Genomic DNA, 13030 nt, shown 5'->3' with positions numbered 1-13030 from the left:
GCCTCCCGCTCCATGTTTCAAGATGCGGTTTTATTGTCTCGTATTGTCAAAGCAGAGATCATGTCCCCTTATTGCGGGATCCTCACCAATACGGGCGTGGGTAATCCAACCATGCCGCCTCCATGACCCTTGGGGAATAAGCGAGTTTTAAGGCGAGTGGGGAGGCGCTTGATATTCACTACCTTTATAAAGGGATAAGGATTCACCTCTTTTACCCACGCCTTCTTCCTCTCTGCCCATCCATTCTCAAGCTCCAGCACCCAAGCTTACATCCTTTCCACCTCCAAGAAGCACTCCAGCCATGTCCGGATCTGTAGCACAAGGCAAGTGGATGGTTTCCTCCGTCAATGAGAAGGACATCACCAGGCTCCGGTAGGCCGGGTACCTAGCCAAGGAAATCGCCCACTGGCTTCCGGCCAAGGGACAGATAGTCCCCACCGCAGAGCCCCACGAGAGGGTTGTGTTGATAACCCACAAGTATAGGGGATCGCTACAGTTTTCGAGGGTAGAGTATTCAACCCAAATTTATTGATTCGACACAGGGGGAGCCAAAGAATATTCTCAACTATTAGCAGCTGAGTTGTCAATTCAACCACACCTGGAAACTTAATATTTGCAACAAAGTATTTAATACCAAAGTAATATGATAGTGGTGGTAACGGTAACAAAAGAGTAACAAAAACAAAGTAATGTTTTTGGTATTTTGTAGTGATTGTAACAAGAGCAATAGGAAAGTAAATAAGCGTAAACCAGTATATGAAAAGCTCGTAGGCATCGGATCAATGATGGATAATTATGCCGGATGTGGTTCATCATGTAACAGTCATAACATAGGATGACACAGAACTAGCTCCAATTCGTTAATGTAATGTAGGCACGTATTTCGAATATAGTCATACATGCTTATGGAAAAGAACTTGCATGACATCTTTTGACCTACCCTCCCGTGGCAGCGGGGTCCTAATGGAAACTAAGGGATATTAAGGCCTCCTTTTAATAGAGAACCGGAACAAAGTATTATCACATAGTGAATACATGAACTCCTCAAAACTACGGTCATTACCGGTAAGTATCCCGATTATTGTCACTTCGGGGTTAACGGATCATAACACATAATAGGTGACTATAGACTTGCAAGATAGGATCAAGAACTCTCATATATTGATGAAAACATAATAGGTTCATATCTGAGATCATGGCACTCGGGCCCTAGTGACAAGCATTAAGCATAGCAAAGTCATAGCAACATCAATCTCAGAACATAGTGGATACTAGGGATCAAACCCTAACAAAACTAACTCGATTACATGATAAATCTCATCCAACCCATCACCGTCCAGCAAGCCTGCGATGGAATTACTCACGCATGGTGGTGAGCATCATGAAATTGGTGATGGAGGATGGTTGATGATGACGACGGCGACGAATCCCCCTCTCCGGAGCCCCGAATGGACTCCAGATCAGCCCTCCCGAGAGGTTTTAGGGCTTGGCGGCGGCTCCGTATCGTAAAACGCGATGATTTCTTCTCTCTTATTTTTTTCTCCCCGAAAGCAGTTATATATAGTTGGAGTTGGAGCCGGGGGGTCTCCAGGGGGCCCACGAGGTAGGGGCGCGCCCCCCACCCACGTGGCAAGGGTGTGGGCCCCCTGGTCTTCATATTTGGCGAGGATTTTTTATTATTTATTGTAAGATATTCCGTGGAGTTTCAGGTCATTCCGAGAACTTTTGTTTTCTGCACATAAAACAACATCATGGCAATTCTGCTGAAAACAGCGTCAGTCCGGGTTAGTTCCATTCAAATCATACAAGTTAGAGTCCAAAACAAGGGCAAAAGTGTTTGGAAAAGTAGATGCGACGGAGACGTATCAACTCCCCCAATCTTAAACCCTTGCTTGTCCTCAAGCAATTCAGTTGACAAACTGAAAGAAATAAAGAAAAACTTTTACATACTCTGTTTGCTCTTGTTGTGGTAAATATGTCCAGCTAGCATTCAAGTTTTCAGCAAAGATTATAACTAACCACATTTGCAATAATTCTCAGGTCTCATGATTACCCATATCAATAGCATAATCAACTAGCAAGCCATAACAATAAATCTCGGATGACAACACTTTCTCAAAACAATCATAATATGATATAACAAGATGGTATCTCGCTAGCCCTTTCTGAGACCGCAAAACATAAATGCAGAGCACCTTTAAAGATCAAGGACTGACTAGACATTGTAATTCATGGTAAAAGAGATCCAATCATAGTCACACCCAATATAAATTAACAGTAATGAATGCAAATGACAGCGGTGCTCTCGAACTGGTGCTTTTTAATAAGAGGATGATGACTCAGCACAAAAGTAAATAGATAGGCCCTTCGCAGAGGGAAGTAAGGATTTGTAGAGGTGCCAGAGCTCGGTTTTGAAACAGAGGTGAATAATATTTTTAGCGGTATACTTTGATTGTCAACATAACAACCAAGAGATGGCGATATCTTCCATGCTACACACATTATAGGCGGTTCCCAAACAGAATGGTAAAGTTTATACTCCCCCTCCACCAACAAACATCAATCCATGGCTTGCTCGAAACAACAAGTGCCTCCAACATACATCAGGTCCCAGGGGGAGTTTTGTTTTGCAATTATTTTGATTTATTTTGCATAAAGCATGGGACTGGGCATCCCGGTGACCAGCCATTTTCTCGTGAGTGAGGAGCGGAGTCCACTCCTCTTGAGAATAACCCGCCTAGCATGGAAGATACAGGCAGCCCTAGTTGATACATGAGCTATTCGAGCATACAAAACAGGATGATTATTTGAAGGTTTAGAGTTTGGCACATACAAATTTACTTGGAACGGCAGGTAGATACCGCATATAGGAAGGTATAGTGGACTCATGTGGAATAACTTTGGGGTTTAAGGAGTTTGGATGCACTAGCAGTATTCCCGCTTAGTACAGGTGAAGGCTAGCAAAAGACTGGGAAGCGACCAACTAGAGAGCGACAACAACCATGTACATGCATTAAAATTAATAAACATTGGATGCAAGCATGAGTAGGATATAATCCACCATGAACATAAATATCGTGAAGGCTATGTTGATTTGTTTCAACTACATGCGTGAACATGTGCCAAGTCAAGTCACTTAAATCATTCAGAGGAGGATACCACCCCATCATACCACATCATAACCATCTCAATAGCATGCTGGCACGCAAGGTAAACCATTATAACTCATACCTAATCAAGCATGGCACAAGCAACTATGATCTCTAATTGTCATTCCAAACATGTTTATTCATAACAAGCTGAATCAAGAACGATGAACTCATCATATTTACAAAAACAAAAGAGGTCAAGTTCATACCAGCTTTTCTCATCTCAGTCAATCCATCATATATCATCATAATTGCCTTTCACTTGCATGACCGAACGATGTGAATAATAATAAGAGTGCACGTGCATTGGACTATGCTGGAATCTGCAAGCATTCAATAAACAGGAGAAGACAAAGCAATATGGGCTATTAGTTAAATCAACAATAAAGCATATAAGAGCCACTTCAACAATTTAATCATGGTATTCTCCTACTGACCCCCAAAGAAAAGAAAAGAAATAAAACTATTTACACGGGAAAGCTCCCAACAAGCAAAAGAAGAACATGAAATCTTTTTGGGTTTTCTTTTTAATTATTACTACAGCACGAAAAGTAAACTACTACTGATTTTTTGGTTTTTCTTAAGGTTTATTAAACACACAAGAAGAAAGCATAAAAGGAAATAAACTAGCATGGATGATACAATGAAAAAGTATGAGAACCGACATCTAGCAATGAGTGTGTGTGAACATACATGTAATGTCGGTGAGAAATATGTACTCCCCCAAGCTTAGGCTTTTGGCCTAAGTTGGTTTATGGCCACGACTGGCCTAGCTAATATCAGTAATAATAGTTGTTGGGGTCGTACTGTGATGCAGCGGCTATTGCCTCCTGAGCTGCAGTGTGGCGACGAGCGGCCTCCGCCCTCCTCTCGTACTCATCTGCCTCCTCTCTGGTAATAGTATATCCTCCTCTTGCCTGATAATCAAATAAAGCAGGAGCAGTGAGAGTAATACGGACAGTACGGCGTTTGTCAAAGATTAGTCGGTACTGGAGAGGTGATTCGTTCCTCTCGACAAAATGGTGGTGAACCATAGCATTAAAATCTAGATAGGCAGGAGGTAATTCAATATCATCTTCGCGTACATCTATACCAAGAAAATTAGCTATGCGAGTTGCATAAATTCCACCAAAGAAATCTCCATTAAGTCTATTAAGATGCAACCTACGTGCAACAATGGCTCCCAAATTATATGATTTGTCTCCTGAAACAGCACTCCTAAGAATACTGAGGTCAGGGACACACACGTGACATGCCTCATCTTTACCATTTATGCATCTACCTATAAAGAGAGCAAAATAATGTATAGTAGGAATGTGGATGCTCCCTATGGTATCTTGTGTAACATCTCTAGATTCTCCCACATTTATATTAGCAAGAAAATCTCTAAATTCAGATTTGCGAGGATCCCTTATACCACCCCATTGTGGAAGTTTGCATGCAGTGGTAAAATCCTCTAAGTCCATGGTATAAGATTTATCATAAAGATCAAGCAGGACAGTTGGAGAATTACGTGAAGTGGAAAATTCAAACCTCCTCACAAAGGAACTAGTGAGGTTATGATACTGACTACACTTCTCTTCCTCGAATCTCACAAGATCAACGTTATGCAAATATGCGTTGAATTCTTCTTTTATTCTCGCTCGATCCATAAAATTTTCAGAAGGCCACTCACAAGGACGCACTAGAGCGTCTCTTGGTGGCTCTTCGTCAGCATCACGCATTGGAGGCCTGGGTCCTTGCTTCTTTGAAGAACCACCTTGGAACATTTTCCTAAGCATTTTTCTTCCTCTAAAAAATTCTGAATTTTTTTTAGTAACTTCAAAATAAAAGTAAACCAAACTAAATAATATTGATAGCAACCACTCCTACAAGTGCCTAGGGCCTATATCATGCATCAAAACTACTTTTGACCATATAAATTTGACATGCAAGCTCAAGAACAGGGTCACCTAAGCAGCAAAAATTTGCAATGAATAAAGCACTAGAACAGAAACTAATTGGACCAATGGAGGAGTCACATACCAAGGAACAATCTCCCCAAGCAGTTTTGTGAGAGGTGCTTTGGGCAAGGAGATCGAAAATGGTAGCAAAGAGGGCTGGAACTCGTGCTTGAGTTGGTTTTTTGAGTTTGTGGGAGGAAGAAGAAGAGGATGGGTGCAGGAATAAGTGGAGGAGGGCCACCATGGTCCCACGAGGTAGGGGGCGTGCCCTAGAGGGATGGGCGCGCCCTCCACCCTCGTGGCAAGGTGCTTGGCCCCCCTGGTGTGTTCTTTGTTCCACAAATCCTCAAATATTCTAGAAAAAAAATCATATTTAATTTTGAGGGCATTTGGAGAACTTTTATTTTTCAAGGTATTTTTATATTGCACGGATAATCAGATAACAGACAGAAAATTATTATTTTTTACTTCATTTCAACTAAATAACAGAAAGTATAGAGAGGGTACAGAAGGTTGTGCTTCTAGTTTCATCCATCTCATGCTCATCAAAAGGAATCCACTGACAAGGTTGATCAAGTCTTGTTAACAAACTCATTCCGATTAACATGGATCCGGAGAAATTTCGAATAGCACTAGGTTACCTCAACGGTGATATGTACATCCCCAATAATAAGTATATCATATTTCTTCTTGACAGGAGGAAGAGGAAATTCAAAACCTCCAAATATAATCGATGGAATTTTTCCGATAGAATTGATACTATGAATGTCAGGACCTCGATTCCAAGTCACATCGATCTAGCCGGTAACACCTCATATCACTTTGCGGCCTCACGCATGGTATTCCCACGAGTGTCGCCTTACCATGGCCCGGTACCGTTTGCGCCTTTTGGCTCACGTATATGATAGTGTCGCTAGCATCCATATGACAGAGAACCTGGGCTGACATGGCTAGTCGTGAACCCAAAGCGGCACTAACCTATGGGGACAGGCATACATGAATCACATCGAGCATGTCGGTCATCAGCTTGTGAATCCGGGCTATAGCACTGGGCTAACAGACTCCCGGAACCCGGGCTGTAGTAGGCTAGGCAGGACTCCGGATGTCACCGCGTGAGATCTCCCCGAAGGGACGGACACAGGGACGAAGTGAAACACATGCCGGACAGTCAAGTGTCCTGAGCAGTAGTGCTGGGCTTGCAGGACTCCGGTGAACCAGGCTGTAGCGGACTACTATGGCTCATGGAAGCACTAGACTACATTTCCCCATAAGAGAGGCTGCCAAGGATAAACAACTAGATGGTCGGATCCCACACATACCAAGCATTTCAATCATACACACAATATGCTCGATATGTGTAAATACAACATGGCATCACAACAAAACTCTACAACTCAAAGTACTTTATTTAAAGGCTCCAGAGAGCCATACATAACATGTTCATACAGGTAGGGGTCACATGACCCGACACTCAAGTCATACAAGCATACAAGCACATGCGGAAGCAAATAAGTCTGAGTACAGACACTAGAAAGAAAGAAGGTTTGACGAAGCCTGTCTATCTACATAGGGCCCTCCATGGCCAGAATCACCACCTGGGTGGCAAGTTACTCATCGACGTCGAGGTCTACATAAAACCCATCGGAGGGGGCGGTGTTGTCGTCTAAAAACAGTAATTAAGCAACATGAGTACAAAGTTACTCAGCAAGACTTACAACAGATCCTACTATACATGCTCATTCTCAAGAAGGTGGTGGAGTTACTGCAGCAAGCCAGCTTTGACTCTTGGCTAAGCTATCCTACGAGACCCCACTTGTAAAATAGTTTTCGCACACGAGTCCACTAATCACCAACACAATACTCCACCGAGGATCCTCCCTCGTCATCCTACAAGAGGGCCATACTCGATACTCACACTTATCTTGAGTCTTTTAGTTGTAACCATTAACTTGTTTATGAACTGTATAGGCAACCAAGTAGTCCTCTACTGCGGACGCGGCTATTCGAATAGATGATATTAACCCTGCAGGGGTGTACTTCTTCACACACGCTCTCACCACTTACCGTCGTTTACACGACATGTACTAGGCAACCTTCAAGCGGAAGCCCAACGAGGGTGTCAGCCACGGCCTACCTAAACACTCAAGTCTCTAGTCCAGGTTTATCGCCTATCCAGGTTCCATCCGCAGGGAGTCCGGCCGAGGTTTCCACATACGGCCCTGAACGATGTGTACAGGGTCCCGAGACGCCAAACGGGCGCTCGACATACCCGACCACGGTGTATCTACCGCATCATAGCCCACCCCTAGGGTCAGCGCTACGCACGGCCGCCAACACATAACCGATAAACACCAGAAACTAGTTGCAACTCCTGGACAGAGTACTAGGGTGGTTAAGAAGCCGAGAGGGTCAATTAAGGATCCTAATGCATGGTAGTAACTGATTCTTGAATCAAACATACAGATCTCAGTTCTTAAGGACGGCCTCAATGAAACAACCCACCATGTACTCCTACATGGCCTCTCATCGATACCTTTACCAAATCATGTTCAACACATCCCTCACATTACCGACGTAATCATTTCACTCTAGCCCATCACCCAGATGAACCAGACCTGACACAACTCTAAGCATAGCAGGCAAAGCAAAGTAGGAAACACACACATGGCTCAATCAACTCCTACACATGCTAGTGGGTTTCCTCTAGTTACCGTGGCAATGACAGGTCATGCAGAGGATAAGGGTTCAACTACCGTAGCACACAACAGTTTGAAACGATGTTGTCTTAATGCAGTAAATGAGAGTAGGAGCGAGAACATGGGATTCTATCGATATGATCAATGGGGCTGCTTGCCTGATGGAGTAGTAGTAGGACACTGCCCTTCGGTTGGATATTCGAGAATATCCTCGGAGGCAGAACCTACCACGAAAGACACCACAGAGCACAATCATCACAAGGCAATATGCAACAATATGATGCATGCTATGACATGGAAATATGAGGTGTCCTGCCTAATGCATTGTGAAACAAGCTGGTTTGAGTCTATTTGAATCAAGAATTCAAATGGAAGCTTATGTTCTTAAGCCATATAAGTGCATTAGCTTGTTTCACCTAAACAGCAAGGTTAAAGTGTTTTGTCATGCATGAAACCATTACAGATGGAAAGATTGAATTTTTATGATCAAATTTCATATATAAACCTTTGCATTTGGAGTTACAGATTAAAAGTTATGAATTTTTGAAGTTTGTAATATTTTCTGGAATTTCCTATATAAGTATAATTCCAGTAATTGAATTATTGCGTCAGCATTGCGTCAGGGTGACATCAGTGGTCAACGGAGCCAGTCTAGGTCAAACCTGACCAGTGGGACCCGCGTCTCAGTTGTTAATTAACTAACTAAATTTAGTTAGTGCTAACCTAAGTTAATTAGCAGATCTGTCCCACTTGTCATAGACTCAGGGGGAGTCAACCTGGGCCCACACGGGGTCAACCAGGGTCAAACGAGGTCAAACTCGCCGGCGTTTAGCTGCCGGCGAAGCTAGACGCGGCGGGGCAGTGCGGGTTTCGTGCTCCGGCGACCAAATGGACGGTGGAGAGCATCTACGCGTAGCTGGGAGCAAGTCGCGTCATTTGGTGGCAGAGGTGGAGCTCGGGGTGGCCGAACACGTCCTCGACGACGAGCTGTGCGGCTGCCGGAGCTCGGGTGAGGTCGAACCCAAGGCTATGGGGCACAGCAAGGCGCGTGGAGTAGTGCTATGGGTTCCTGCGAGTGTGGTGAGTGCGTTGGTCACAGGGGTGTGGCCGGTGGGTGGCCGGAGTCTCATCGGCGACGAGCTCGGCGGCGGCAGGTGCGGGTGAACGTGGTGCGGTGCATATGGTGCAGGAGAGAGTTAACGGAGAGGGGGAGGACGGACCTGAGCTCACGGCGGTTGCAGCAAGCGTCGAAGCAGGCTCGGGGAAGGCCGGAGCTGAGCGGGGCGACGATGGCGATCTCGGCGGCCGGAGTTGGGGAAGACGGGGTCGGGGGCAACTCTAGAGCGGCGAGCGCTCGGGGCTCGGCCTGCTAGACGTAGTCGATGGCGGCGGAGCGAACGGACACGGTGACGCGGCACAGGGACGACGGCGGACGCGGTTATCACGGTGGCGCGGGCGTGGCAGCGTCGGCCATGGTGCGGGAGAGCGAGGGAGAGGATCTAGGGAGGAAGAGGCGTGTCTGCGAGCTTGGGGGAGGAATGGGTGACCTACCCAGGGCAGCAGAATAGTGGGGGGAGGAAGCAGGGCGGCGGGCAGCTGCGTGGCGCGCGCTGGTGCCGGCGTCGAGCACCTGCCTGCCTGCCTGGCCAAGCCAAGCAGCTCGCTGGAGCGGTGGCTGGGCTGGGCCGGCTAGGTGGGCCTGCTAGGTGAGCACCAGGTAGTCCTCTACTCTCTCTGCTTTCTGTTTTTCTTTTTATTTATTCCTGTTCTGTGTGTGGAAATAGTAAAAATACTATTCGATTTAGGAAAAACCTGAAATTATTCAGACGCACATTTGAAAATATTCTCAACAGCCTAAAAATACTTTCAGGATTATTTCGGCATTTTAAAATATTTATAGTATTTAAATTGCCCAAATGCAAATAGTAATGATTTAATCCAATGACCTTATGTGTCCTGGAAAAATGTGAACCCATTTTGTCAGAGGTTCTAACCCCAAAACAAAAAGGGTGGGCTTTTTAGAAGGGCATTTCAGGTTCATTGAAAAATATTTTAGTAAACCCTAGTTGTTTCCAGGGGGGTGCTGGGGGTTCTGTCATCCCCATTTCAGTTTTCTGGAAAGTAGACATGATGCAACACTCTAATGCATGAACTAGCTAGGGTGTGACAACTCACCCCCACTCAAAAGAATCTCGTCTCGAGATTTAGGATCCGTTGTGAAGAAGGTGGGGTACTCAAGTCGAAGACGATCCTCCCTTTCCCAAGTGGCTTCCTTTTCAGAGTGGTGTGACCATTGAACCTTGAGAAACTTGATGTTGTGGCGTCGAGTGGTACACTCGACTTGAACAAGGATACGAACGGGATATTCCTGATATGTGAGATTATCTTGGAGATCAAGCATTTCGTGGTCCACTCCATGGATAGGATCCGTGAAGCAACGCCTGAGTTGAGAAACGTGGAAGACATCGTGAACTCTAGGAAAATGCGGAGGTAGTTCCAATTGGTAGGCAACTTCTCCTCGTTTGGCAAGAATGCGAAAGGGTCTAATGTAACGAGGAGCCAACTTGCCTTTTGATGAGGACATCAATACCATTGTTACACCCACAGCCCCTACTGTTACATATACTGGACCAATTACTAGAGCTCGCGCACGCCAATTAAATTACCAGGTACTTTCGTTTCTTGGTAATGATTCTAATGTTCATGAGATTATGATGCTGCCTAAATTGGATACATTTGTTTTGCTTTCAAATGAAGGGCCTAGCTTGGAGAAGGATGAACATTGGAGCAAGAACACGCATGGAGTTGATGGCATGCGCAAGGGGATCAAGAACAGAGTTACAAGTGATGATTTCAGGACTTTGAAGCCGCCATAAGGAGTGCATGAAGCCATGGACGAAATATACAAGATGCCACTTCATAATATTCGTCCATAGGCTATTCTAGGTGCTGCGTCACCTTATTAATGGGCCAGGCCCATGTAATTTCGAAATACTTAAGTATAGGCTATTTTTAGAGTCCGTATGTGTGGGGAAACAACAGCTAGGGTTGGTTTCGGACCCCACCCTCAAGGGCCACGAAATTCCCCTCTCTTCCTCCATATATACAGCCCTTAGGGCGTCGTTTAGACTTTGGGTTTTGTATAGATTAAAAGTTTGCCATAGCTGCAACTTCTCGTACTTCGTTTGTGTCCAACGACCAGACCAAGACGTCACTGAACCCCACCTTGATCAATAAAGCTTTCATCTTATATTCGCAATATCCAGATTGCAATCTCAGTTTCTTGCTTGTTCTTCATTTGCTTGCAGGAACACAGACCCTCGTGGTCAGGTTGATCGTGCTCCGGCGTGGTCAATAACCCTCGGAAGTTGGTTTAGCGATTGCTAAGGCACGACGTCTCGCACATTCGTAGTCGGATCATCAAGGTTGACTCCCACAGAAAACGATAGCCACCATCTCATCGAAACATCGGGACACCTTTGCCTCTATCACCTTTGATACCAAAATGATGGGTTCCCTTTAAAGGAGTAACCCGAAGGTAAGCCTTCTCACCGACTTCATAAGTCATGAGCTTGTGTTTGCGGTCATATTGGCTCTTTTGACGAAATTGGGCTGTTTTCAATTTCTCACGAATAACGCGAACCTACTCTTCTGCTTCCTGAATCATATCCGGGCCAAAGAGTTGTCTTTCCCCGGTTTCTGACCAGTTAAGAGGCGTTCGACATTTCCGTCCATAGAGAACTTCGAAAGGAGCTTTTCCCAAGCTAGCTTGATAACTATTGTTATGAGCGAACTCCGCGAATGGAAGGCATTTCTCCCAATCCATTCCGAATGAGATGACAGAAGCTTGGAGCATATCCTCCAGAATTTGATTGACTCACTCTACTTGACCACTTGATTGGGGGTGGAAGGCGGTGCTAAAAGAGAGACGAGTTCCCATAGCATTTTGGAAGCTTTCCCAAAATCGTGAGGTGAAGAGACTTCCACGGTCTGAGTTAATTTCCAATGGGACACCATAAAGAGACACAATTCGGGAGATGTATAAGTCAGCTAGCTGGCTAGCGGTTATACTCTCACGAACAGGTAGGAAGTGGGCTACTTTGGAGAGACGATCGATCACGATGAAGATAGCATTATTCCCTTTCTTAGTCCTGGGAAACTCGGCAATGAAATCCATACCGATCTTATCCCATTTCCATTCTGGAATAGCCAAAGGTTGAAGGGTGCTAGCAGGCCGTTGATGCTCTGCTTTAACACGACGACAGACGTCGCAACTATCAATGTATTGAGCAATTTCTCTCTTCATCCTAGTCCACCAAAAACTTTTGCCGTAGGTCTTGATACATTTTAGTACTACTGGGATGAATGGTGAGAGGGGATTCGTGAGCTTCCTTAAGGATCAGTTGCCGTAGTTGTTGTTTCTTGGGAACCACTAGGCGGTTCTCAAATAAGACAACACATTGATCGTCCACCGAGAAACACGTAGCATGTAACGCCCTCGATGCGCCTATATCTCCTACGTGTCGAAGCACGACTTAGAGGCATAACCGCATTGAAAGCAATGTCGCAAGTAAGGTAATCTTCACAACAACCCATGTAAATAGATAATAGGGGAAAAGGTACATAGTTGGCTTACACTCTCCACGTCACACAAATACATTAATAACATTACAATCATCCAATACACTCATTGTCCGACTACGGTACCAAAATAAAGATCAACCCCAACATGTGACACGGTCCCCGATCGCCCCAACTGGGCACCACTACTGATCATCTTGGAAAGACACATAGTAACAGCGAGAGTCTTCATCGAACTCCCACTTAAGCTCAAGTGCATCATCTGGAACGGTATCATCGGTCCCTGCATCTGGTTTTGGAAGTAAATTGTGAGTCACGGGGACTCAGCAATCTCGCACCCTCGCGATCAAGACTATTTAAGCTTATAGGTAAGGTAAGGTAATATGTGGAGCTGCGGAAAGCGACTAGCATATATGGTGGCTAACCTGTTCGCAAAAGAGAGCGAGAAGAGAAGGCAAAGCACGAATGAAGAACTATGATCAAGAAATGATCCTATAGCAACCTACGTCAAGCATTACTCCAACACCGTGTTCACTTCCCGGACTCCGCCAAGAAGAGACCATCACGGTAACACACGCGGTTGATTCATTTTAATTAAGTTAAGTTTCAAGTTATCTACAACTGGACATTAACAAATTCCCATCTGCCCATAACCACGGGC

This window comes from Triticum urartu, chromosome 3 (assembly GCF_003073215.2).
Source record: "Triticum urartu cultivar G1812 chromosome 3, Tu2.1, whole genome shotgun sequence".
NCBI lineage: Eukaryota > Viridiplantae > Streptophyta > Magnoliopsida > Poales > Poaceae > Triticum > Triticum urartu.
Note: the sequence above shows the minus strand (reverse complement) of the source record.